Raw genomic sequence first — 26,240 nt, 5'->3', positions numbered from 1 at the left:
CTTGGAGAAGATGGCCAGCACACAGCTGGGTATAAACACAGTGTAGTGGGTGAGCAACTACCTGATGGGCTGGCCTCAAAGGGTTCTAGTAAATGGGGTTATGTCTGACTGGCGACCAGTCACTAGCAGGGTTCTGCAGGGATCCATCTTAGGGCCAGAACTCTTCAATGTATTTATAAATGACTTCAACTCAGGATTTGAGGAATTACTTAAAGTTTGCTGATGACACAAAATTGGGGGGAGCTGTTGATGCTCTTGAGGGTAGAGATACTCTGCAGAGGGATCTGGATAAATTGGAGAACTGAGCAATCACCAACTGTGTGAGGTTCAACAAGGGCAAGTGCCAGATTTTGCACCTGGGACACAGCAACCCTGGCTGTATGTACAGTCTGGGGGACGAGATGCTGGAAAGCAGCTCTGTGGAGAGGGATTTGGGAGTTCTGGTTGATGGCAAGTTGAACATGAGCCAACAGTGTGCTCTGGCAGCCAAGAGAGCCAACTGTGTCCTGGGGTGCATCAAGCACAGTATTGCCAGCCAGTCAAGGGAGGTGATTGTCCCGCTCTACTCTGCACTGGTGCAGCCTCACCTGGAGTACTGTGTGCGGTTCTTGGTGCCACACTTTTTAAAAGGATATAAAGCTACTGGAGAGTGTCCAGAAGAGGTCTACAAAGTTGGTGAAGGGTTTGGAGGGAAAGCCCTATGAGGAGCAGCTGAAGTCACTTGGTTTGTTCAGCCTGGAGGAGACTAAGAGGAGACCTTATTGCAGTCTACAGCTTCCTCACAGGGGGAGGAGGAAGAGTAGGTGCAGACTCTTCTCTTCAGCGACCAATGACAAAACCTGAGGGAATGGCAGGAAGATGTGCCAGGGGAGGTTTAGGCTAGACATTAGGAAAAGGTTCTTCATCCAGAGGGTGGTGGAGCACTGGAACAGGCTCCCCAGGAAGGTAGTCATGGTCCCAAGCCTGCCAGTATTCAAGAAGAGACTGGACAATGCCCTCAGACACATGGTGTGAACTGAGGAGTTGTCACATGCAGGGACAGGAATTGGACTCGATGATCCTTGTGGGTCACTGAATATGAGTCAGCAGTGTGCCCAGGTGGCCAAAAAAGCCAACAGCATCCTGGCTTGTATCAGGAATATTGTGGGCATTTTGTCCCCCTCATCATAAGGAGGACATTGAGGTACTAAAGAGAGTGCAGAGGAGGGAGACAAAGCTAGTGAGGGGCCTGGAGCACAAGTCTTATGAGGAGCAGTTGAGGGAACTGGGGCTGTTAAGTCTTGAGTAAAGGAGGCTGAGGGGAGACCTTATTGCTGTCTACAACTACCTGAAAGGAGGTTGTAGCATGGAGGGTGTTGGTCTCTTCTCCCAAGTAGCAAGTGATCGGACAAGAAGAAATGGCCTCACATTGCACCAGGGAAGGTTCAGATTGGATATCAGGAAAAAATTTTTCATGGAAAGGGTTGTCAGGCATTGGAACAGGCCGCCCAGGGAAGTGGTGGAGTCACCATCCCTGGAAGTGTTTAAAAGGCATTTAGACGAGGTTCTTAGGGACATGGTTTAGTGCTAAAGTTAGGTTAGGTTATGGTTGAACTTGATGATCCTGAGGGTCTCTTCCAACTGAAATTATTCTTTGATTCTATTATTCTATGCCCATTTGTTACTGTTGAATATTTGATGCCAGGACTCATACATGGCATCTCAGGCAATGACAGTCAGTCCCAGGCATGATCAGCTCCCAGGATGAGACGCCACTAAATGTACTTAGTCAACATGACAAGTATCAGTGATTGTGAAGAATTCCTTAGGAGCAGGCATCACGTGAAATAAAAGGTTGAAGTGAAGGATGTACTGTCTGACAAACACTCAAAGTTAGCACAGCACTGAAAGATGTTGTCCTGCTTTCTCCTTGCTTCCAACCATTAAACTCAGACATGCTGCCTCCTCCCCTCTGCTGGCAAAATTGTTTCTATATCCACACCATGACAAAATAGCATCAGCAGACTGATCTGGTTGAAAGCAACCTTTTTTACCTTCTCCCCCCAGCTATATCAGTTCATTGAGTTACTACACAAATATTTACAATAGCATGAAGAAACAGGGAGCCAAGGAACAGGGACAAGACACTGGGGGTAGAGCAGAAGCACTTAGTGTGACGGGAGTGCCAGCATATGTCTGCTTAAATGCTGGTCAACTTGAATCCTAAGGAGAAAGGTGAGAATGACTGTCAGAAGTTTAAAGGTAATTATTAAGTTCGAGTCCTATAAAGACAAATTGTTGCTAGAATTTGGTAAGTGTTAATTACTTCTGCACTGTAAGTCTAGAGAGGGCAATGTATTTAAACAGCATTAGAAAACGTGGTTTATCAAACAGGCTTCAAAGAGTCCCTGTTGGTATGCTTCCTAATTTGGGGCACGGTGAGACACTCTTTCAGGTGTGTAAGCCACTCCTCCCAGTTTGGTGTCATCAGCAAACTTGCTGATAGTACACTCTATTCCCTCGTCCAAATTGTTCATGAATATATTGAATAATATAGGCCCCAGTACTGACCTCTGAGGCACTCCACTAGATACAGGCCTCCAACTGGACTCTTCCCCATTGACCACGACTCTCTGGCTTCTTTCCTTCAGCCAGTTCGCAGTCCACCTCACTACCCGATTGTCCAGACCACACTCCCTCAGTTGAGCTGTAAGGATGCTGTGGGAGACTGTGTCAAATGGTTTACTGAAGTCAAGGAGGATATATCAGCTGGAACTCCAAACCTCGGTATTATTTCTTGTACTAATGTTTTGGTTACCTCCCGAGCTTTTGCTGTTCTGGTAGGGAGTGCTTCTGGCCAACCTGAAAATGTATCACTTAGTACCAACAAATATCAGCACCCCCCTTTTCTTGGGAGTTCCAAAAAATCAATTTGCCATTATTGCCCAGGTCCATTTCCTTTCCCAATCTGACCCAAGATCGCATTGCTGTGCCACCTGTCTTAAAGTAGTTTACAAATTTCCAGCTACTATTTTTGATCAAATGTTTATATAATGTTTCTGCTACTAAAGGCCAAACTAAACAGGAGGTAAAAATAAGTTTTCCCTTGTGGGGTATGAGCCCACCCTTCCTCACTATATGATTCCTCTAAATCTATAATAAGTTTCCAGTCTTCCTTAGTATATTCTGGCTTACCTTCTAAAGTAACCTGCCCGTCAGGGACTAGAGCACTTTCTACTTTTACTTTTTGGTTAGCCGCCCATTTTTGTATCTCTGTCCACCAGCTCATTTCCTTTTTCCAATTCCGAGCTCATTTTATGGTGTGCCTTGATATGCATGATTGCTACCTTCTTAGGAAGCAGAGCTGCCAATATTTCTTCTGCATGTTTGATATGTTTGCCTTGAAAGTTCAAGAGTCCTTTTTCTTTCCAAATTGCTCCGTGTGCATGCACGACCCTGAAAGCATACTTAGAGTTCATATAAATTTCACAGTTTTACCTTCAGCTAGTTCCAGAGCACAAGTAAGAGCGATTATTTCTGCCTTTTGTGCTGAAGTACTTTTAGGCAGAGGTCCAGATTCCATCACTTCATAGCTAGTAGTTACAGCATAACCAGCATGCCTTTCACCATTCAGGATATTGCTGCTTTCGTCCATAAAGCAGTTCTCAGTGTTCTCCATAGGATTTTCCTTTAGATCTGGTCAGCTGGAATATGTTGCTTTGATGGTTTCCAGGCAATTGTGATGAAGTGGTTTTCCAATGTTACCACTGAGGAAAGAAGCTGGATTGACAATGTTAGTGATGATGATTTAGCCTGATATTTGAGAAATCTTTGTGGGGAAAGCCAATGTCCCCCTTTTTCTTTTAGAACTGTAGACACCATGTGGGATACTAGCACAGTCATTTTCTGACCCATGGTAAATTTCCAGGTCTCCTGTATGTTCTGTACCACTGCTGTAACTGCCTGTAGGCATCCAGGCCACCCCTTTGCAGTTGCGTCTAATTGTTTGGAGAAATAGGCCACTGCTCGTCAGTACGGTCCAAGATCCTATGCCAGTATACCCAAGGCTATTCCCTGCTTCTCGTGAGAGAATAGAAAAAAATGGTTTACTCACATCTGGGAGTCCTAAAGCAGGCGCTGTCATCAAAGCCTTACCAAGTTCTTCAAAGGCTTGTGTAGCTCCTTTATTGCATTGCAGGTGTTCCTCATCTGTGGCTGCTAGTACATACAATGGCTTGACAAACAATCCATAATTATAAATCCACAACCGACACCAAACTGTCATGTCCAAAAAAGGGTCCGTAATTCTTTTACAGTTTGAGGCTTTGGAGTTTGGCATACAGCCTCCTTTCGAGCCTGTCCCAGGGTCCTCTGCCCTGCACTAATTTCATAGCCCAAATAAGTTACTTGTTGCTGTATCATCTGGGCTTTCTTCTGTGATACCCGGTATCCTTGGAGCTCCAAAAGTTCAATAAACTTACAGTTCAGGCTATGCATGTCTTCTGTGTCCTGGTAGCGATAAAAATATCATCCACATATTGTTGCATCTGTTCTTCATCAGATGGGGATTCCCAGGATTCAAGATCTTAAGCAAGCTGATTTCCAAATATTGTCGGGCTGTTCTTAAATCCTTGTGGCAACACCGTCCATATCAGCTGGGTTTTCCATAAATATTGTCTGGCTGGCTTCATGGAGAGAGAGGCAAAAAGGCATCTTTTAAATCTAAAACAGTAAACCAAATCAAATTAGAGTTAACACAGTCAGAAGTGTGTAAGGGTTTGCTACCACTGGGTAGAGGTCCTCTGTTATTCTGTTTATCACCCGATTTATATGAATTTCTCTATTATTGGCTGAATTCCTTCCCTGTCCTCCCTTTTCTAAGGGCATTGTTTTATCCTTACCAGCTTTTTCCTTCTTTGACTTTTACCTCTACAGATACAGCATTTTTGCCCTTCCAGGTACATCAGTAGTCTATATCCCAGGATACACTTGGTTCATGACCTTGGTTCATTAATCTTGCCTTCTGTGGGAACAGTTGCTAAAAGCAAGCCCATTATTTTCATATATTGCTGATCATTTACCTCCAGAGTAATTTCTCCTTTTTTGAATCTGATTACTGCATCCATTTGTTCCAACAAATTTCTCCCAAAAAGGTTTCAAGGAATTGGACATATATAGAAATTTATCAATACCTACTTGTTTACCCAATTTGTATTTCAGAGGTTCACAAAAATATGCCCTTTCACTTCGGCCAGTGACTCCCTTTACCTATTATGTAATTGTTACTTATTAGCAATTCACCAAAAATTCCACTTGTTTCTGTTCATTCCAGGTTCTCATCAGTCTTTTTCAAAACTTGCTACTATCTGTTTCTCTCTCTGCCTACTTCTTCTGTACCTTCTCCAACATTCATTTTCCTAATATACATTGATCTTTCTCTAAAGGTCTTCAAAGCCTTCTGACCTCTTTAGTTCCATACTTTCTTATCCTTTCAACAATCTTCCTTTTCTCTGTTACTGAATACTCTCCAAACTTCATCTAACAACATTTCCAAATTTCTACTTTCTGTTGCCCTTGTTTCTATAACTTCTCTAGGGGAGCTCGCACTATTTCAGGTGTCAGGCAACCCCGAGAGGCATACGGCTTGTCCTCCCCCCGCGTCCTTCCCCCTCTGCCACTTCTAGCAGCGCTCATTTTTTTTTTTTCTGTTTTTTTTTCTGTTTTTTTTTTTTTTCTTTCTTTCCTTGCTGCAGTTTAGACACAGGCAAGGCCACGCGGACGGGGGAGGTTGAGTTTCTCTTTCAGCTTGGCACAGGTTTGTAATTTATGTTACAACACAGGCCTGGGATATTATGCTTTTTTTTTGTTTTTCCATTTTCCACTTTTAAAACACTCTTAAATACAACCTCCCAAGCTCACATTCATCATAACATTTAGTTTGTTCTTTTTCCATATCTCCTACTAACACATAAATTCAATATGGATCACAGTTTAACAACTTAAATCCTTTCCTGGTCCCAAAATTATTAGATAACAATAAAAGTAAATTAACTTAAAGTACTGTATCTCATCCTATTTTCCAAGTTCTACAGAACAACATTTAATTGCCACTAATTGATATAAACCCACATTCAAACCACAAGTGAATACAATATTGTTTCAATCTTTCTTTTATCAGGTTTCCCCACTCAGTTACTCTGATGTGTAAGGATGCATCCTAAGAAGAGCAAGATGGTATTTTAGTATTTTAACGGAACCGGTTCCCATTTTGTTTTTATGTCCCTGATTTCGGAGGGTGAAAAACATATCTGCATATACTTTCTTACATCGTGCACACTGTGATTTTAACTCATATGTCACGTGACTTAAATCAAGGTGTTTTAAGCTCATCTTCTGCTTTATACAGATCACAGGCTGAAGCATACCACCATAAACAGTAATTACTGTAAGTAGCACACACTCACACAGCTCACACAGACACGGCTGGTTGGTCTTAGGATTTATGAGTTACTTTACGATTTAGAATGGAATGCATGGAATGCCCGGGCACTTAGAAAAGATAACACGCAGTTATAGACCAATTATTATTCCTTTTTCACTATTACCTTTTTTCAGCAGCTGCAAAAAGAGAGATTTCTGCATTACCCTTCACTCTTGCTAAGATTAGTCATTAGCACAAGTCCATCCTTCCTCTCGGAATCGAGATACAGAAATCTCGGTGTTGCTCGATCTACCCCCAAGATCGCTAGCAGCTGCGGCTGACCCACAAACAGACAACAACTCCCCCTCAGGTACCTTTCCGACTGTGGAAACTCTGGCCATGCATGAGACATCTCTCCATGGCTTACTGGCTCCCCGACAAATGCAGTTCATTTTTAATTCCCTGTATCAATCCAGCCCCAGATACTACTGTATAAAGCTGCCACCTAGCTGTTTATCTAGTACTTCAGATTCCAATCTCATCCTCAGATAGACTGCAAACCTCCTGACTTAGCATGAGTATATCTGCACATCAAATTAATCAAGACCTTGCCTGAGGAGGTCTTTTACTTTTGAAATTTTAAAATAAGGCAAAAGCCTCCCATAACTCTATGCTAAGAAATGTCATCATGTGTATATCCAAAAAAGTATTCACATGCAAATTCATGCCATACCAACAGCAAGGGCATTGCAGACTTCAGTATATAATTGCCCATATTTAAGATCAGCTGCTGAAAATAGGACTCCAGTGGTGCGGAGTCTAGTTGGAGGCCAGTATCTAGTGGAGTGCCTCAGGGGTCAGTACTGGGGCCAATATTATTCAATATATTCATTAATGATTTGGACGAGGGAATTGAGTGTACTATCAGCAAGTTTGCTGATGACACTAAGCTGGGAGGAGTGGCTGAGGGAGCTGGGTCTCTTTAGTTTGGAGAAGACTGAGGGGTGACCTTATTAGTGTTTATAAATATATGAAGGGTGAGTGCCATGAGGATGGAGCCAGGCTCTTCTCGGTGGCAAACAATGATAGGACAAGGGGTAATGGGATCAAGCTGGAACACAAGAGGTTCCACTTAAATTTGAGAAAGAACTTCTTCTCAGTGAGGGTGACAGAGCACTGGAACAGGCTGCCCAGGGAGGTTGTGGAGTCTCCTTCCCTGGAGACATTCAAAACCCTCCTGGACATGTTCCTGTGCGACCTCACCTAGGCGTTCCTGCTCCAGCAGGGGTATTGGACTAGATGATCTTTTGAGGTCCCTTCCAATCCCAAACATACTGTGATACAATATCTGTTGGAAGCTACAGTACATGGAGATTTCCTGACTTCTGCTCAGAGCTTTTTGTTGTGCAGAGGAACTGTGCCTGTGGTCAGAAAGAAGTAATTTTAAATTGCTTTTTAAGTAGATAAGCTAACAAAGGAACAATTAGATTCAAATTCTTAATTACTGAATCCAATGGATGGTGGCCCTTATTTAAAACAGCTCAATACAAACTGTGGACTTTTAAATTACTTTTAAAGACATTTTGAGATATATAGTGCACCTACTGGTGGATCAGATAGCTAAGAGGAAAAGTACTCTCAAGTCAATAATGTTTGCTTGGGAAAATATCTATGGACAACTTTCCTTCAAAACTATACCAGCTGTAAAGAAGGTAAAGGTTATGTGACAAGCTGAGAAAACAAGCACAGCACCAGCTGTTTGACACTGACATGCTAAGGTGTTCCCAGCCTCTTCAGACTTAGCCTCTCAAAGGGAAAACAGAAGATAACTGGTATCTCTCCTACTGACTGTGTTCTGTATTATATATTTCTTGGCTTAACTGGTTCAGCATATCTTTTTTAAAGCTTAGCTGACCAAATGCTCAACTCTCTTTAAAGAACAACAATAACAACAACAACAACAAAAAAGTATTTTCTTATCTTAGTCAATTGTAACAGCTCAGTTCTCCAAAGATTCTCCAAAGCTCTGTTCTACTTTTAAGTTTTGTGGTCTGCAAATGTATTTCATTGTCAAGTGCTTGGAAACCACTTTGAAAACAAACAAACCAACCAGACTTAAAAAGAAAAATTCCAAAGTGTTTCTGGCCTGCTTTCTGCTGGCAATCTGATCTGCTGGTCACAACCCTCCAGATTTGGTTTAAAAAAAAAAAAAAATCTACAAAACAGAAGATGAACCGGCTTTCTTTAGAACAGCTTTGCAGATCCCACAACCTTAGACTTTAAAGCTAGCTGAGTAACAAAAAAAAATGGAAATAGAATTAATAAGATTTATTTGAGGGGGCTTGGCTGTTTTCAATAGAGCACGTTCTTCTGCCTCCTTAAAAAAATTCCCAAAGTTGAGACAAAAATCTCTCTTTAGTAATCTAAATGCAGGCTTTCCCTCTGTTTTATAATATGACTGAATCCCATTTTGGAATCTGTCTTTCCCCATTTCTGAGGAATTAATTTAAGAATGTGCTATTTCTCTTTCTGAAAGCTGATAAAATAATACAAGTTGCCTATCTGCACCAATGCACTCTCCTAATCTGCAGCAGAGGAAAAGGAAACAAAGATATTATACAGCAAATGTGCAGGAGTGCACAAGGCCACATTTTCAGTCCTTTGAGACAAACTTTGTTTTGTTGTTTGGTTTTGGTTTGGTTTCCTGCCAAGCACGAGGAGCAAAACTCCCTCCTCACTGCTTCCTCTAGCTGCCAAACAGCAGCATCACTTCTGAGATGTTTAGAAGCAACCACAACTACCTTGCGGCCACCCCAGGCTGCTTCTGCTCTGCAAGGTGAAGTAAAATGTCAGGATGCAACGCACAAGCTCAACACAAGGACCAACATTTTCACAAACTAATTTTGAAAGCTCCTGGTCACAAGAACTATCTACAAAGGCAAGCATTTTGGCAAGAAATGTTACCAACAAAAGTAGAGGTACACCCCAGCTGGAGCAGTAAACATGTCACCTGGCTCAGAGTCTAAGGCCAATGTGCAGCTGCACCTGCTTTCTAGTATTTCCAGTTATTTCTTTCTTCTAGTCCCAGAACTGTTAAACACTATGGAAATACAAATAAGCAAGCTGCAGACTGGGAGAGCTGGTGGGTACTTCCAGGTAGCAATTAGCATGAGAAGCACCCACACCTGGCAAAGAGATGAGAGAAAACCCTTTGAAAAGGATTTCCTGACTGGGGGAGGGGGGCAGACTGGTAATGCATGACAACTACATACAGGACAAGGATCAGAAAGGTTTAAAGTCATTTGCCCAGTAGAAACAGTCCCTGAATACTAACCAACTACCTTGGCACCCTTTTCCTTCAAGCAGCCTTGCCCATGGGATTTCCCCTAGCAATTGCTTGAAAAGGACAAAATTTGCCTTGCTGAAATCCAGGGTTGCAATTCTGCTTGCTATCCTGTTCCTACCACATGAGATCCTTAACTCCACCATCTTATGGTTGCTGCAACCAAGGCAGCCCTCAACCTTTACTGCTTCAACCAGACCCTCCTTGTTAGTGAGGATGAGGTCCAGCAGTGCACCTCTTCTAGTCGGCTCCTCCACCCTTTGCATCACAAAGTTATCGTCAAGGCACTGGAGGAACCTCCTAGACTGTGGCTGGCCAGCCGAGTAGTCCTTCCAGCAAACATCAGGGAAGTTAAAATCCCCCACCACAACCAGGGCCTGTGATTGTGAGGCTGCTCTCAGCTGCCTGTAGAAGGCCTCATCAGCTTCCTCACCCTGATCTGGTGGCCTGTAATAGACACCCACAATAGTATCACCCTTGCCAGCCAGCCCCTTAATTTTCACCCATAGACTCTCAACTCACTCCTCATCCGTGCCTGGACAATACTCAATACATTGTAGTTGCTCTCTCACATAAAGAGCGACTCCACCACCACGCCTGGCTGGCCTGTCTTTCCTGAAAAGGACATAGCCATCCATGACCACATTCCAGCCATGTGTGCTGTCCCACCATGTCTCCGTAATTGCCACTAGGTCATAATCTCCTGCCCTAACACAAGTTTCTAACTCCTCCTGCTTATTCCCCATGCTGCACGCATTGGTGTACAGGCATTTCAGAGCGCGAGCTGAGCACACCAATTTCACCCTAGGGGTATGGGACGCCTCCCAGCCTTCATGAACTCTAGAGTGATGCCCCACTGATGCAAGCCCAGCTACAACCCCATCCCCCTTCAAGTCTAGTTTCAAGTTCTCCTTCCATGTGAATCAATGTCTGACTCAGAACAACAGTATCCCCCCTCTAAGAGCCACCGGTATCTCATCAGAGTTCTCAACTCTTTCACCTGTGCAAGTATCTTTAAACCTCCTTCATCAGACCTTTCCTTGTACTGCTAATTAACATCCTTTCACTTGAATTGGCTCTGTATTTCAACATCAGTTTGAATCTAAGATCATAGTGTTTCTATTATAATTACATCCTAGGTGAATACGTATTATTGAACTAAACTAGCTCCAATAAGTTTCCCAATTTCTTTTTTTCTGTTTTCTCTTCCATTATCTGAAAGCTCCCATTCATCAGTTCGAATTAGCTCATTACAAGATAATATAAACCATCATTTAAAAATGTTTTAGGTAATTTTTATTTTCATCCAACAAATGTATCAACACAACAGGAACTGTTGAATTTAGCATCCACTGCATTCCTCTGAGCACTAGTACACCACATAAGTGGAAAAGAAACTCATTTTCCTGATCGCATCATCTACTGAGTAATTTTCAGAAAAACATAATCCATCAGCTCGCACTCTTCAAGATAGAGTCAGTATTTATAAAAATCTAGATTGTTTAAGACTGCCAGACACTTTTATTCCTGAGGTATTATTTAATCTTTCAGGTGGAATTCTTACTAAAATAGTGAGTTTAAATACATCTTCTCATATGGCACAACACTTGCTGTCAGTTAACCACTGTATGGGGATATAGCGGAAGATTTGGTGAGGAGGTTAGTTAAATGTAAATACGTTCAAGTGACTTGCACCTTTCTGCAGAAAAAGCACATACATCACACTAATTGTTTTACTGACCTTGTGTGCTTGATGAGTAGAACCTCTGTGTTAGATAACATAGGCATGTGAGAAACTCTAGGCACCTTATCACTATGTCTGAGATTCCTGCTTTGTTGTGAGAAAGAGTGGGAGGCTGGGCCTGCCTGAAACCTTGAAATACAGGCGAGCTCAGCAGGCCCAGTGATCTTCCAGCAGGGCTGAATTGACCAGCGCTTGCGTTCCCGCTTGTGTCACCTCTGCCTGGGAGCTTAGGTGTGGCTTCGGAGATCCCCAGTAGAGAGGTAACTAGAATAAAACTTGCTCTTTGCAATGCATTCCTGGCCTCTGGCTCTTCTTGCGACATGCCTGCGTATGTGTACACACCCACTGGATTAAACAATGTATTCATGCTCTAACAGAGCTACATCTAACAGATTTATAGACTCTGTTCGAGCGTTACATATGGAGATGTATAAATTCAGATTTTTTTGGGATGTATACTTGTGGATGGGTTTCTATTAGATGGAGATTTGTTACTGAACTAGCCAGGCCCAAAGGAATTTCAAGGCCACCTTGGAAAGCTGAAAACAGGACCTGCTATGGGAATGAAGCAGTTCTGCGGCAGCAAGGCGGCAACATGACGTAAATCAACAGACCTATCATCAGTGAGACTCCAGAGCGTGGACAGCTCGTGAACATGGATGATATCCAATCAGCTAATACATGCTTTGAGCGTAGATGCATGATCAGGAAATAACTGCATATATAAGGAGGCTTGTTTCTGTAATAAATGGCTTTGCATGATTCACATTGAATCGGAATGCTGAGTCCTTTATTCGTTCCAACAAATGGTGACCTCAGCGTGATACTCTGAATGGTGTCTCACTACGATCGGGGAAAAGCCTGGAGCGGCCCAGATGGAGGCAGATCAGCTGGACTGAGAACCGGATGGAGGCGTACAGACGCTCCAGGGACATATTTGTCAACGAAATCACCAGAAAAGGTGAGCGGCTGGGGCAGGACAAGGGAAGAGTGAAGATCCTCCTGATATTCTCTCTGAAAGAGGACTTAAATAGGAAGAAAGTAACATACGTAGACTGTTGGTTTGGTGTAGAACTAACGACTACCTGGCAGAAACTGAGAAGGCTTTTAAACTTGAACTTTGGGATGATATAGGGCAGAAATTATGGGATAAGGTCAGCAATGGAGATAAAGAAGCTAAATCACTAGCAACTACATGGAAGCTTATAACTACTACTTCAAAATATTTTAAGGCTGAATGGTCTGCTGCTGCTGGAATTTTTGCAGTGTTGCAGCCTGATAAGAAACCTGAAAATCACTATGAAGCTTACCCGGTTCATGTCTTTGATACCCTCCCTATTCCATCCCCTGCTGTGCCTTCGGTGCCCTCAATGGCTCAGCAGTCCGGGGCGGGGGGAGGAAAAATGCCGACTAATGATTCTCCAGCACCGTTCAAGTCCTCGTTATCTGATGACTCGGATGAAGATGACAGTTTGCAGCATTTTCTTGAAAAGTTAAAAGGAAAAGGAGTATGTGTATGTGTTGCCCCGAGATCAGATAAAAACTATGAAAGACTCAAGCAAAATTTGATCTATGCAATGTAACAGCTATAGATCATTTAGGACGGAACAATGGGGATTTGTTGAAAGAGGCGGGTATCCCCCAACTCTTGGAAGAGACACTAATTGGCACACCACAATTACAGGCGCTATTAGTTTCTGAAATCCTGAGGCAGTCAGCAGACCTTGCATATAAAGCTATGATAAAGGTGCCTAAAACCAACAAAGCAGCCAAATCATTTTCAACTATTAATCAGGTTCCCAATGAGAATTACATGCAATTTATTGACCATCTTCAAGAGGCTATCAATAAGCAGGTTGAAAACTTAGAAGTTAAGGAAGCACTGGTGTTGAAATTAGCAGTAGAGAATGCTAATGTTTGCTATCAACGTGTTATCTGTGAGTTTTACAGCACATATTATGTGCTCCTGAGTATTGCCTCTCTGAAAATCAAGCAGCTTGTCAGGAATGTGAGTTAATTGTTTTACTGGTTTGTTACATTCACAGTGTAACACTAATGACCTGGATCAGGAACAGCACGGCGACCACCCCCAGGTCGCTTGGTCCATCAGCTCGCAGACACCAATGTGGTGGACGGCAAATGGCGTTTATTGGTAGGTAACAAAGCAATATATACCTTGAGTTTTACATCACATCCGTCTGCTTAGATAACACACGAAACACTACACCTATCAGGGGAGGGGCTACTATCTTTCCGTACAGCGCGAGATCTTCCGACCGCCAGACCCTAACTACCAACATTTCCCCCCCCCCTATGCACAACTAAATTAGCTAAGATATAAAAGTCTTAAAAAAGATATATGCTTCTTAGTGTAATACTGTGTAAAAAATCTTTAGAGGTAGACTTCATAACATAAAAGATACGGCACAGTGAACAGGTGAAAACTATGAGGTAGTTATTAATAATGGGGTGTTAGTAGGGATAACTAGGGATAAAATTAGTAAATACTTTTCTTAAAGTAGTTGCTGGCATTCAAGCAAAAGGATATTAACTTGCTCTAGCCGGCTTCTAACAAACGACATCAGCCTATTTAGTATGCAGGGTCCGAAAATCAGTGTTAGAATGGTCATTATAATCGGCCCTGCTAGGGTGGATATCAGGGCTGTCAACCATGGTGAGTGGTTAAACCATGAATCAAACCATCCTTGTTGGGCTTCTCTATCTCTTCTTCTCTTTTCTAGACCTTCCCTAAGTTTGGCCATTGTGTCTCTGACAACCCCTGTGTTATCTGCATATACACAACATTCTTCTCCTAAAGCCGCACAAAGTCCGCCTCGTTGTAAGAACAAGAGATCTAGTCCTCTACGATTCTGTAAAACAACTTCGGACAATGATCTCAATGACTTCTCTAAGGCGGTGATCGATTGTTCAATTCGAACCAAATCTTCATCTACTGCTACTCTGAGGGAATGAAATCTTTGGTTTTGCCCGACTAACGAGGCTATTCCTGTTCCAGCCCCCGCGGCACCTACGGTTAGCAGGGCAGCTATGGTCAGAGCGGTAATGGGTTCTCGTTTTTGTATGTGATTAAAAGTTGAAGGGGATAGATGATCATATATGTATTCTTCTGGATGGTATATAATCCTAGGAACAACCATTGCTTGTATACAAAATTCATTGTTTTGATCAAATACGTTAAGGGATATGCACGGTGTGACTCCAGTTTTTGAACATATCCATTCAGTATTGCTAGCAGGAACTAATCATTTGGCTTTCGATTCTTTTTCTAGCCTGATCTCATTTGCGTATAACGCCTTTTTCCCAGGGGGTACTTTACCGACACAAGAGCCTTGCCCTGATATGTATTGCATTGTAATTCCTGGGATGTTTGTGGTGTTCCAAAGTCATTGCGATGGGTTAGGCCCGTCTATTAGTTCTGGTTTAGAGGGTACACCTACTGCTTCATAAAAGGGTGGCCTTACATTGAAGCAAAGTCAGCAATTTGCTGTGATATTTGGATTGGTAGAATTCAATAGCTGGTATGACGAGTTCAACAAATTCCATAGGGGAGGCATTTCAATTTTGAAAGTATCAAGTGTCTTGGCGTTATTGGGAGCTGCAACCCTGGCATTGTTCTTGGTATTGTCTACCACAGGTTTAGATGTCTGTGGGCTAAGAACCCGGTTAGGCCCAAGTGTCTGGGGTGTTTGTAGCCTGACCTTGGTGATTTGTATTAGTGTTCCTGGGTCCTTTAAGGTCTTACGAAGAAATACTGATCACGTTTTCCCTAAAAGCCAACCCGCATTGGTCGGGTTTCAGATCTCTACATCTAGACCGACACAATCACCTCTCCGATCCAGCATTTCATTGAACGCAAATATTGGAGGGATACACCCCCTTGGTCCCTAATCTACTCGCAAAAATTCATCCTCTTTTTCTGGACTCCACCTATTGCTTGTAACAATGGTCTCACATCCCCAATATCCACAAAACAAATATCCTGGATATTGACAGTAGCTTTTTCCTGAGTTCGAACTAGGGCACCAATATGTTCCCCATAATGAATGAGTTGTGGGAAATAAGTCACTCATGAAAAAGTCGGAGCACCCATTGTTGTGATTTCCCTTATCACTCGATTGCTCGCAACGTTCCGTAGGATCCACTTGAATGGCTGATGGTGGCTGTAATCTGATTCTGTTTTACCTGTAGCAATAAACCCCAGAATCAAGATCAAACAAAAGTATCGCTGATTCCCACCACGGAGGCTGCTTTGCTGTTGTCTGGACTCTTCCAGTGCAGAATTCTCAGGCTTAGACAGGACACTTGCCGACTTGTTGACGTCGTCCGTCACCGGGGCATAGGGGCTACAAGGGTGGCCAATGATCCGTTCCTGCAAACAAAAACTCAGAGTTTTCATTAGTTTTATTCTGAAGCTCTGGTTTAATGGACTTAAGCGGACACCATTTGACTCTGCCATCTTTTTTGCCTGCCGCATACCCTCGTCCTGTCAGAACTAGTTTCCACCCTTGTTCCCAGTCTCCCAGCTCATTTCTAACTACAACTGGCGGGCCCTCTTCTAGTGCTCGAGTGGCCCAATGTTTTTGGACAGAACTATTCACCTCCTCTCCCCTGGGGAATTGATTTAGCGCTAGCAAGGCAGTCACTAGCAAGCGTGCCTGGTCTCCTGAGGGAATGGTGGAGGTAAAACTTTCTGTTTTTGCTAGGACTTCTAGCTTGGATTTCAGAGTTTGATTTGCTCGCTCGACTATAGCTTGACCTGTACTATTATATGGGATACCGTGTATTAGAGTAATACCCCATTTCTGAATGAATGCCTGGGTTGATTTGGACACAAAACTCGGAGTATTATCCGTTTTGATCTGATTAGGGACGCCAAGCCACGCCATGGCTGTCAGCCAATGTTGGATGGTTGCTTTGGAGTCGGCCTTAGAGTGTTGTGTGGCTACGATTACCCCGCTATATGTGTCTACGGTTACCGCTAGCCACGCTCGAGGTCTCAGCAACTGACAGAGCGTAAAGTCCGTCTGCCACACCTCGGAAGCTTTTGACTCCACTGGATCTTCCAGCCGCCAGACCCTAACTACCAACACTGGTTGTTGTTTGTTGTTGGAAAGTAAAATGTGGGAAAGCAAGATGTTCCAGCCACCTGAATGATAAAGGAAGATCAATACTAACATGACCATCTGGATGGTCAAAGACATAATACTAACCTAATAACATATATATGGCCTTGGACAGATTACTTTGAAGTACATTGTAAAAAGTTATAGCCCAGACTTGTGAGAATGGTATCTCGGGCCGGATAACTGCCCCCAAGTGCATGGGATGTGTGAATGTCCTTGGGCCTGGTCTGTGAATGAGTGGAAATACAAGTGAGACAAACATCACATGAGTTTAGTGTGTTCTTAATAACAATCAGTGGAAAAGCACCTTTTTGTAAACATCTTAGTCCAGGCCCGTATCTGTAAATCCTAGAAATTGTCAATGGTGAATAAAGAAGGCAGCCTAGGCCTAGGTCAGCTCTCTGCTTGGCCAGGCTCTGCACTCCTTCCTGAACAAGATCTCTGCCTCTGCGTGAATTTCTGCCTGCGTCCTCGTATGCGCCGCAAATGGTGCCCCGTGTGAGTGTGTGACCCCTGGAAGCTCTTCATCGAGCAGTGTGTTTGGCGGCGGCCATGCAATCCGATGGGTGAGTAAATTTTATTTGTGGTCACATTAATCCCTATGGTATAGATAGGGAGAAGCAGTCCTCGTTCAACAAAAGAGTTGCGGGATTGCGTTAGTATAGGGCAAGCCATTTCTCAGGAACATAAATTGTATTTACAGGTTTTACTGCAGCTATTACATTCTTCTGGGTATCATATTTCTGAGAAGCAGATAGCTTCGCTCCTGATATGAGTAAAAGAGCACTGTGCTTGGTTTTCGAGTGAGGGGACGTTTGACTGTAAAATTTGGAAACAGGTCGGGGAACAGCTACATGCACAAAAGAATTCAGTTCCCAATAGTTTACATATTACTTGGAGATTTGTATACTCTGCACTATCGCAGTTGCAGTCGGAAGAGCACATACTGCAAGGGCAAACAGGGGAGGATGGACAGAAAAACACAAATGAGCAGGTAGCTAATTATTTGAGTCTTGACAGCACTCATCCTTTTGAGTCAGGCTCTGTAGATTTCGAAAAAAGAGTCAGTTTTATATCCATCATTAATGCCATCACAGCTGTGTAAAGATAAGGCTGGAATTTGTGTGGAGCTGGGTCAGGAGTCTAAAATTTTATCCTCAGCATCTCCTTTGCCTGATTTTAATGATGCTTATACAGCACCCAGTAACCCCTTCATGACTAAGACAGCAGAACACAAAGGGGTGATGCAAAATGCCGTGAAAAGGCTATGGAGCACGGCGATTTTTCTTTCGCCTTTCCAGTTACTTACAAACCATAACAACCACCAGAACATGACAGAATACCTGCTTCTGTATATTGCCTTTCTGAAAATCAAGCAGCTTGTCAGGAATGTGAGTTAATTGTTTTATTGGTTGTTGTTACAATTGTTTCTTTGTGATATTGTTTGTATAAGTGCACTGTAAGCCTTCTCCCCACTTTTCCCACTCACGCCGCAAGCCGCTCCATGCTTGTGTCCCCCCCCCCCCCGCCTCTTCTAATGGTTTTTACTTAGGAGATGGGGTCGGGAACGACTGTTTTCAGTCATGTTCCAAAGAAATTAGTACTGGGAGGTGTTTTAAAACATAGGAAAGCACTTGGAAATATAAGGAAGGAAGATCTTGTGAAATATTGTAATTAATGGTGGCTGCTGTGTAAGTTCGATGATTGGGAAAAGTGTCTGGAGAATAGAACCTTGAAGTATAACACTTTGTTGTTTCTAAAGCGAGAAGAGCAGGACAAAAATAAAACTCTACAAGAGATCATTGAATCATTTCAGACAGTTTTGCAGGCGGAATGGTTTGAACTTCAACAAGCTGAGAGAGAATTAACTGATAACACACAGGTCATGGAAAACTTGCTGAACTCTACGAGATACCTGTTTTCTTTGTAGGTATCTGTTTAAGCATATTACCATTTAATAGGTCTTTGTTATATGGTACAGTAAATTCATAGACTGTTAAATAATGAGAATTCATGGACTCAAAATGTGCGTTTTGTGATAATACAGAAGATCGTGAGTAATTCAGTTCTTTACTGCGTGAATGTGATTATAAGATTTTGTGTGTGACAGCCGTTATTTTTCTTTCTAGCATGCTAGCTTTATTCCAATATCCAGACTTGCGCAACTCTGTGATAGGCTGTGTGTCACCATGATGTGCTGGATTTGGCTCTTTTGTATGCACACCAAGTAAAGAGTCTTGGTTTTGGGATAACAGTTGTAGTGCACCAGGTGAGATGCTAATAAAAACCTCGCTCAATCTTCCGCAATTCCCATACATTCCACCCCCTCACCCAAGAGACCGTCTCTGCTGGGGCCAGCATAGCCAGAGATGTTCATGCGGGCGTGTAAAGTTCAGAACAGAGTAATTTACAGAGATACCCAGCAAACATATATACATATATATAGAGAGAAAAGGAACAAATACATGTGTGCAATAAGAGTTTGCATCCTGTTCACCTTGTCAAGGAATTAGATGAGTCTTTCAGCCAGGCATTGTCAGTGGATTGCTTCATTTGATGTGTCAGTCCCACAAGTATTTAGATGTTATCTTCCATTCTGGCTAGTTCATTAGCTGTCTTGAAGCGGCACTTGCCTTAAAAATCAAGGCGACATCTTCAGCCACTGCCTACCCAAGGAGAAATAACAATGAGAAACATTAATGTTAAAAAACCCTTGGCATAATACAGTTCTGTAGCAGGACTACTGGGTTAATAAATTACAGTAAGAGATCTGCAGCTGTTACCCTTGTGGAGATGTTTCCTGCATATCATACTTGTAACATAGTGTTACAAGGCACTACGAGCCAATCTGTGATAAGGGAGGAAAACAGGGGCATCTTCTTATTCCAATAATACATACGTTGTGGCTCCAGCTCCTTCAGCTAGTACTTCTCTGGGTTTGATAACCTGGTGTGGGGTAATTACCCACACAGACTGGAAAGCCGTGGCCTGTGCTTTCTCAGATTGAACTTCAACATGATATTGGGTCCACGACACCAATAACACCATTCCAATGCTGTCTCCTCTAGACAAAGCACAGGTATTCATTGAAGATACCTGAAATACAAGAACTTGAAAGTCTGATATTAGCAAAGTATGCAACATAAGAGGAGAAGTCAGAGTACACAACCATACAGCATTCTCAGGAGTTATTATGTGGACTTTCACATCCAGATTAATAGGTTGCGGTCCCACTTCACAATCCGTTGAGGTGAATAATTCCATTTCCTCTGTAGTTAGTATTTCGGGAGAATTACTACCATCTGGAAGGATTTCAGTCTGCACCATGTTTTGCACTGGGGGCATTGTGATGCGATCACAGGGTGTTTGATTATGGATAATCTGGCTGTTTAGCAAAAAAACTGCTTTAGTCAGATGTGGGCTCCAATGTTGCAAAATTTTAGTACTTACTGGTTAGTTTTTTCAATTGTTCCTTCAACATCCCATTCATCCTTTCAATTAAACCATTGGTCTGGGGATGATATGCAATGTGAAACAACCAGTCTATCCCCAACCCTCGAGCCCAGTCTTGTACATTACATCCACTAAAGTGTGTCCCTTGGTCACTCTGTATTTGATGGGGAGGTCCATAGTGATGGGTGAGTTGTTCTAGCACCTCAATCGTATTATGCTGATTAGCATGTTTGGTGGGTTTGGCAAATAATAGCCCTGACACTGTATCCACAGCAGTGAATACATATTGCCACCCCTTAGATGGGGGTAAGGGGTCCACATAATCAACTCGCCAGGTATTCAAAGCCTGCTGACCACACTTTATCTGTCCCCACGGCCTACATAGTACTCTCAGGTGTAATCATGTACAAGTAGCGCAATTATGTGCACATGACATATAAGCATGTAGTGGCAAAGGGGTTTGGTTATGAGCAATGTCCCATGCACGTGCAGTAGAAGCTGAGCAATGACCACAAGCAATATGTGCATGTAAAGCCTGAGCATGTATGTCGGCAGAGGTCATCTCATCTACCTCTCTGTTGTTTTGTGACTCAAGTGATGAGCTGAAACATGTCTCACTTTCAAAGGAGATGTTTGTACATGCTGCCAAATTTGTTGCCGTATATCTGCCCCCCCATATAGGATATCTCTGTACATGCCAATCATCCTGGGCCCAGCAGGGCAACCACATTGTGAGACTTTTATATACTACTCAACTATCAGTATATAAATAATATGCCCTCCCTTCCAGGATAACAAGGGATGCTGCAATCAGTTCAGCCCACTGACTAGAGGCCTGCACACGTTTGCCATAGTATTATGCCTGGTAAAGGAGCATATACAACCACCTTCCATTGCCTTTGTCTAGTTGCAGTGTATGCTGCACTGTCATCAGTAAACCAGGCATCCTTCTTGTGTACTCTTCTCTTAACTCGTCGTAAGGGGGAGCCTCCTCCACAGGAGAGGTAGGGAGTTTCCCCAAGTGCAGGCACATGATTAAATGATATTGTACCAAGAAGGGTGGCATGTGGGGTAGTCACATGTGAGTTTCCTGGTAAAAATCGTTGCTGCAGATAGTGTTTCCACTTCCAGTGCGTGGCTGCCTGAGCTACTCCTGCATGGGCCCTAATAGAGTCATCTGCAACCCAGTCATGAATAGGTATGGGGGTGTGTACAGTTACACTATCTTGACCTGTGATTCTTTCAGTGTCCTGCAGTGCCCAAACAACAGTCAGAATCTGTTTTTCCATTGGGGTATAATGAGCAGCAGACCCTTGCAGTGATTTGGACCAAAACCCTACAGGTTCTGATTTTTTGGTCCAGTCATCTGCCACAATCCCCAAGAGACTACATCATCCAAAATTGTTACTTCTAGTTCAAAAGGATATCCTCACCTGGGAATATATGATCGTGCATGTTCAATCAAGGCACTTTTACAGGCATCAGAAGCTTCTTGTTGTTGTTTGGTACACTGCCAGATAGCCTTCTTTCTAGTTAGCTTCTGCAGAGGCCTCATTAAAATCGCCAAATGCAGGATAAAAGTCCTCCAATACCCCAAAAGTCCCAAAAAGGTCTGTAACTGCTTTACTGTAGTTGGTACAGGAAACTGCTAAACTGTCTGCTGCACTTTATTTGGTATTTCCTTAATCTGCCCATGCCAGATGACCCCCAAGAACTGTACAGTGGTACCAGGGCCCTGTATTTTCTTTGGATTGATTGTCCAGCCCTGGTTCTGCAAATGTGACTGCAATGACTCAGCAGCTGCTTCAATTTCTTGTTGTGACTCTGCCATAAGCAGGAGATCATCAATATAATGGTATATAGTAAGAGTACCTGACCATCATGCTACATCAGCTGCTACCATTTGATGGCATATAGAGGGGCTGTGCTTGTATCCTTGGGGCAGTACCTGAAAGGTATATCACTTTTGCTGCCAGGTTAAAGCAAACTGGTCTTGATTCTCTGAGGCAATGGCAGTTGAAAAAAAAGCGTTAGCAAGATCTAGTACCATTTTCACAGAATCACAGAATGTTAGGGATTGGAAAGGACCTCAAAAGATCATCTAGTCCAATCCCCCTGCTGGAGCAGGAACACTTAGATGAGGCTACACAGAAATGTGTCCAGGTGGGTCTTGAATGACTCCAGAGTAGTAGACTCCACAACCCCCTTGGGCAGCCTGTTCCAGTGTTCTGTTACCCTCACTGAGAAGATCCTTATCAAATATAAGTGGAACCTCTTGTGTTCCAATTTGAACCCCTTGTCCTAGCATTGATTGTCACCAAGAAGAGCTTGGCTCCATCCTCCTGACACTCACCCTTTACATATTTATAAACATGAATGAGGTCACCTCTCAGTCTCCTCTTCTCCAAGCTAAAGAAACCCAGCTCCCTCAGCCTTTCCTCATAAGGGAGATGTTCCACTCCCTTAATCATCTTTGTTACCCTGTGCTGGACTCTCTCCAGCAGTTCCCTGTCCTTCTTGAACTGAGGGGCCCAGAACTGGACACAATATTCCAGATGTGGTCTAACCAGGACAGAGGAGAGGGAAAGGAGAACCTCTCTCGACCTACTAACCACATCCCTTCTAATACACCCCAGGATGCCATTGGCCTTCCTGGCCACAAGGGCCCAGTGCTGGCTCATGGTCATCCTGCTGTCCACCAGGACCCCCAGGTCCCTTTCCCCTACGCTGCTCTCTAATAGGTCATTCCCCAACTTATAACGGAACCTGGGGTTGTTCCTACCCAGATGCAAGACTCTACACTTTCCTTGTCATATTTCATTAAATTTTTCCCCGTCCAGCTCTCCAACCTCTCCAGGTCTCGTCGGATGGCGGCACAGCCTTCTGGCATATCAGCCACTCCTCCCAGCTTGGTGTCATCAGCAAACTTACTGATAGTACACTGTATTCCCTGGTCCAAATAATTGATGGATCTATTGAATAATACCGGCCCCAGTACTGACCCTTGAGGCACTCCACTAGATACAGGCCTCCAACTAGACTCTGCCCCATTGACCATAACTCTCTGGCTTCTTCCCTTCAGCCAGTTCGCAGTCCACCTCACTATCCGATCATCGAGACCGCACTCCCTTGGTTTAGCCATAAGGATGCTGTGGGAGACTGTGTCAAATGCCTTACTCTCCCGGTTTTATTAAAAAACAAGTTTCTCTTTTAGTGAATTTTGCCTGTCAGCTAAAGCCTTCATATTAGCTGCATTTTCCTGGAGAACCAGACACATGTTTTGGTAAACCTAGCAATGGAATGCAAACTTATTGATAAGCACGGATGAACATCTCGCGAGAGGGGCAACGAGAAACCGGTGATCAAGAAACTGACCAACTGTGTATAATATTCCATTCATGTGAATACTTCATATAAAAGTGGGAGATCATGAGGATCTCGTCCCTTTTTCCCGTTTCCCTTTTCCTTTTCCCTTCTGCTTATGGCCAACATTAGGAGAGGACCTTGCTAGTTGTCCCTGCGAACTGAGGCCTAGTGAGAGACTGAATCCAGCTCCGGTTGGCTATAGAGTCTAATCCAGGACTTTGGGTGCTGGCTCTGCAGTTGCTGAGACTTTCAAGATTGGTTTTGTATATTTTGTATTATTTTCTCTATTCTTATTAGTAGCATTAGTAAAACATCTTTAATTTTTCCAACTCTCTTCTCTCTGTCCTTCTTTCCCTCTCACCTGTCCTGAGTGGGAAGGGGGGAGAGGGAGGGGCAAAAGGTGGAATTTGAGGGGGGGAGGAGGTTAACAATACATCTGCCAGGGTTTTATTGTCACCCCACAATCTAAACCCTCGACACTTACTCAAGTCATGGTAAACCACATCCACCACTCTGCCATCATCTATCCACCTCGTTATGTCCTCATAAAAGGCTATGAGGTTGGTTAAACATGACTTCCCTTGGTGAAGCCATGTTGACTGCCCCTAATGACCTTCTTATCCTTGATATGCCTTAAAGATGGCACCAAGGACAAGTTGTTGCATCAGTTTCCCAGGGATGGAGGTGAGGCTGACCAGTCTATAGTTACCCAGGTCCTCCTTCTTGCCCTTTTTGTAGACTGGAGTGACATTTGCTTTCCTCCAGTCCTCGGGCACCTCTCCCGTTTCCCAAGACTTGGCAAAGATGATGGAGAGTGGTCCAGCAATGACCTCAGCCAACTCCCTCAGCACCCGTGGGTGCATCCCATCCAGACCCATGGATTTATGGATGTCCAGATTGCCTAATTGCTCCCTAACTCAGTCCTCATCAACCGATGCAAACTCCTCCATTGTCCTGACTTCCTCTGGGGCCTCAGCGATACTGGGCTCCTCAGGACAGCTTCCAGAGAGTAGACAGAGAAAAAGAAGGCATTTGGTGATTCTGCCTTCTCTGTATCTTCTGTCACCAGGGCACCCACCTCATTCATCAGTGGGCCTACATTGCCTCTGGTGGTAGTTTTATCTGCCATGTATTGGAAAAAGCTCTTTCTGTTGTCCTATACCCCTCTCACCAGGTTTAATTCTAAGGAGGTCTTAGCTTTCCTAGTTGCCTCCCTACACCCTCTGACAACAGCCTTATTTTCTTCCCAAGTGGCCAGCCCCTCCTTCCATGATCTATAAACTCTCCTCTTCCACTTGAGCTTACCCAGTAGTTCCCTGTTTAACCACGCAGGCCTCCTGGCTCCCTTCCTTGACTTCCTACGTGTGGGGATGCTCTGATCCTGAGCGTGGAAGAAGCAATCTCTGAATGCAATCCACCTATCTTGGGCCCCTTTTCCTTCAAGTAGTCTTGCCCATGGGATTTCTCCTAGGAATTGCTTGAAAAGGCCAAAGTTTGCCTTGCTCAAGTCCAGGGTTGCAATTCTGCTTGCTATTCTGTTCCTGCCACACGAGATCCTGAACTGCACCATATCATGGTCGGTGCAACCAAGGCAGCCCTCAACCTTTACCGCTTCAACCAGAGCTGTGGAGGGATTGCTGTTAGATGGAGATCTATTACTGAACCAGTCAGGAATTTCAAGGTCAACTCAAAGGCTGAAAACAGGACCTGCTGTGGGAGAGAAGCAGTTCTACAATAACAATGCCTCAACATGACGTAAATCAATGGACCTAAAAGCAGTGAGACTTCAGCGCGTGGACAGCTCGTGAACATAGATGATATCCAATTAGTGAATGCATGCTTGGACTGTGGACGCGTGATCAGAGAATAGTTGCATATATAGCTTTTTTCTGTAATAAATGGCTCTAGCGTGATTCACATTGAATCGGAGTGCAGAGTCCTTTATTCGTTCCAACACAGACCCTCCTTGTTAGTGAGGATGAGGTCCAGCAGTGCACCTCTCCTAGTCGGCTCCTCCACCCTTTGCATGAGAAAGTTATCGTCAAGGCACTGGAGGAACCTCCTAGACTGTGGCTGGCTGGCCAAGTAGTCCTTCCAGCAAACATCAGGGAAGTTAAAATCCCCCATAACAACCAGGGTCTGTGACTGCGAAGCTTCTCTCAGCTGACTGTAGAAGGCCTCATCAAGTTCCTCACCCTGATTTGGTGACCTGTAATAGACACCTACAGCAGTATCACCCCTGTCAGCCTGCCCCTTAATTCTCACCCATAGACTCTCAACTCGCTCCTCATCCGTGCCTGGACAATACTCAATACATTGTAGTTGCTCTCTCACATCAAGAGCCGGGCCCAGAGAGTGCTGGTGAATGGGGCTGCATCTAGCTGGCGGCCAGTCACTAGTGGTGTCCCCCAGGGGTCAGTCTTGTGTCCAGTCCTATTTAACATCTTTATTGATGATTTAGATGAGGGGATTGAGACCATCATCAGCAAATTTGCTGATGACACCAAGTTGGGAGGGAGTGTCGACCTGCTGGAAGGCAGGAGGGCTCTGCAGAGGGATCTGGATAGACTGGAAAAATGGACTGATTCCAATGGGATGAAGTTCAACAAGGCCAAGTGCTGGGTCCTGCACTTTTGCCACAACAACCCCCTGCAGCGCTCCAGGCTGGGCACAGAGTGGCTGGAGAGCAGTCAGGCAGAAAGGGACCTGGGGGTACTAACTGACAGGAAGCTCAACATGAGCCAACAGTGTGCCCAGGTGGCCAAGAAGGCCAGTGGTATCCTGTCCTGT

The sequence above is a fragment of the Patagioenas fasciata genome, chromosome W (genome assembly GCF_037038585.1).
Source record: "Patagioenas fasciata isolate bPatFas1 chromosome W, bPatFas1.hap1, whole genome shotgun sequence".
In the NCBI taxonomy this organism is placed as follows: Eukaryota; Metazoa; Chordata; class Aves; order Columbiformes; family Columbidae; genus Patagioenas; species Patagioenas fasciata.
Note: the sequence above shows the minus strand (reverse complement) of the source record.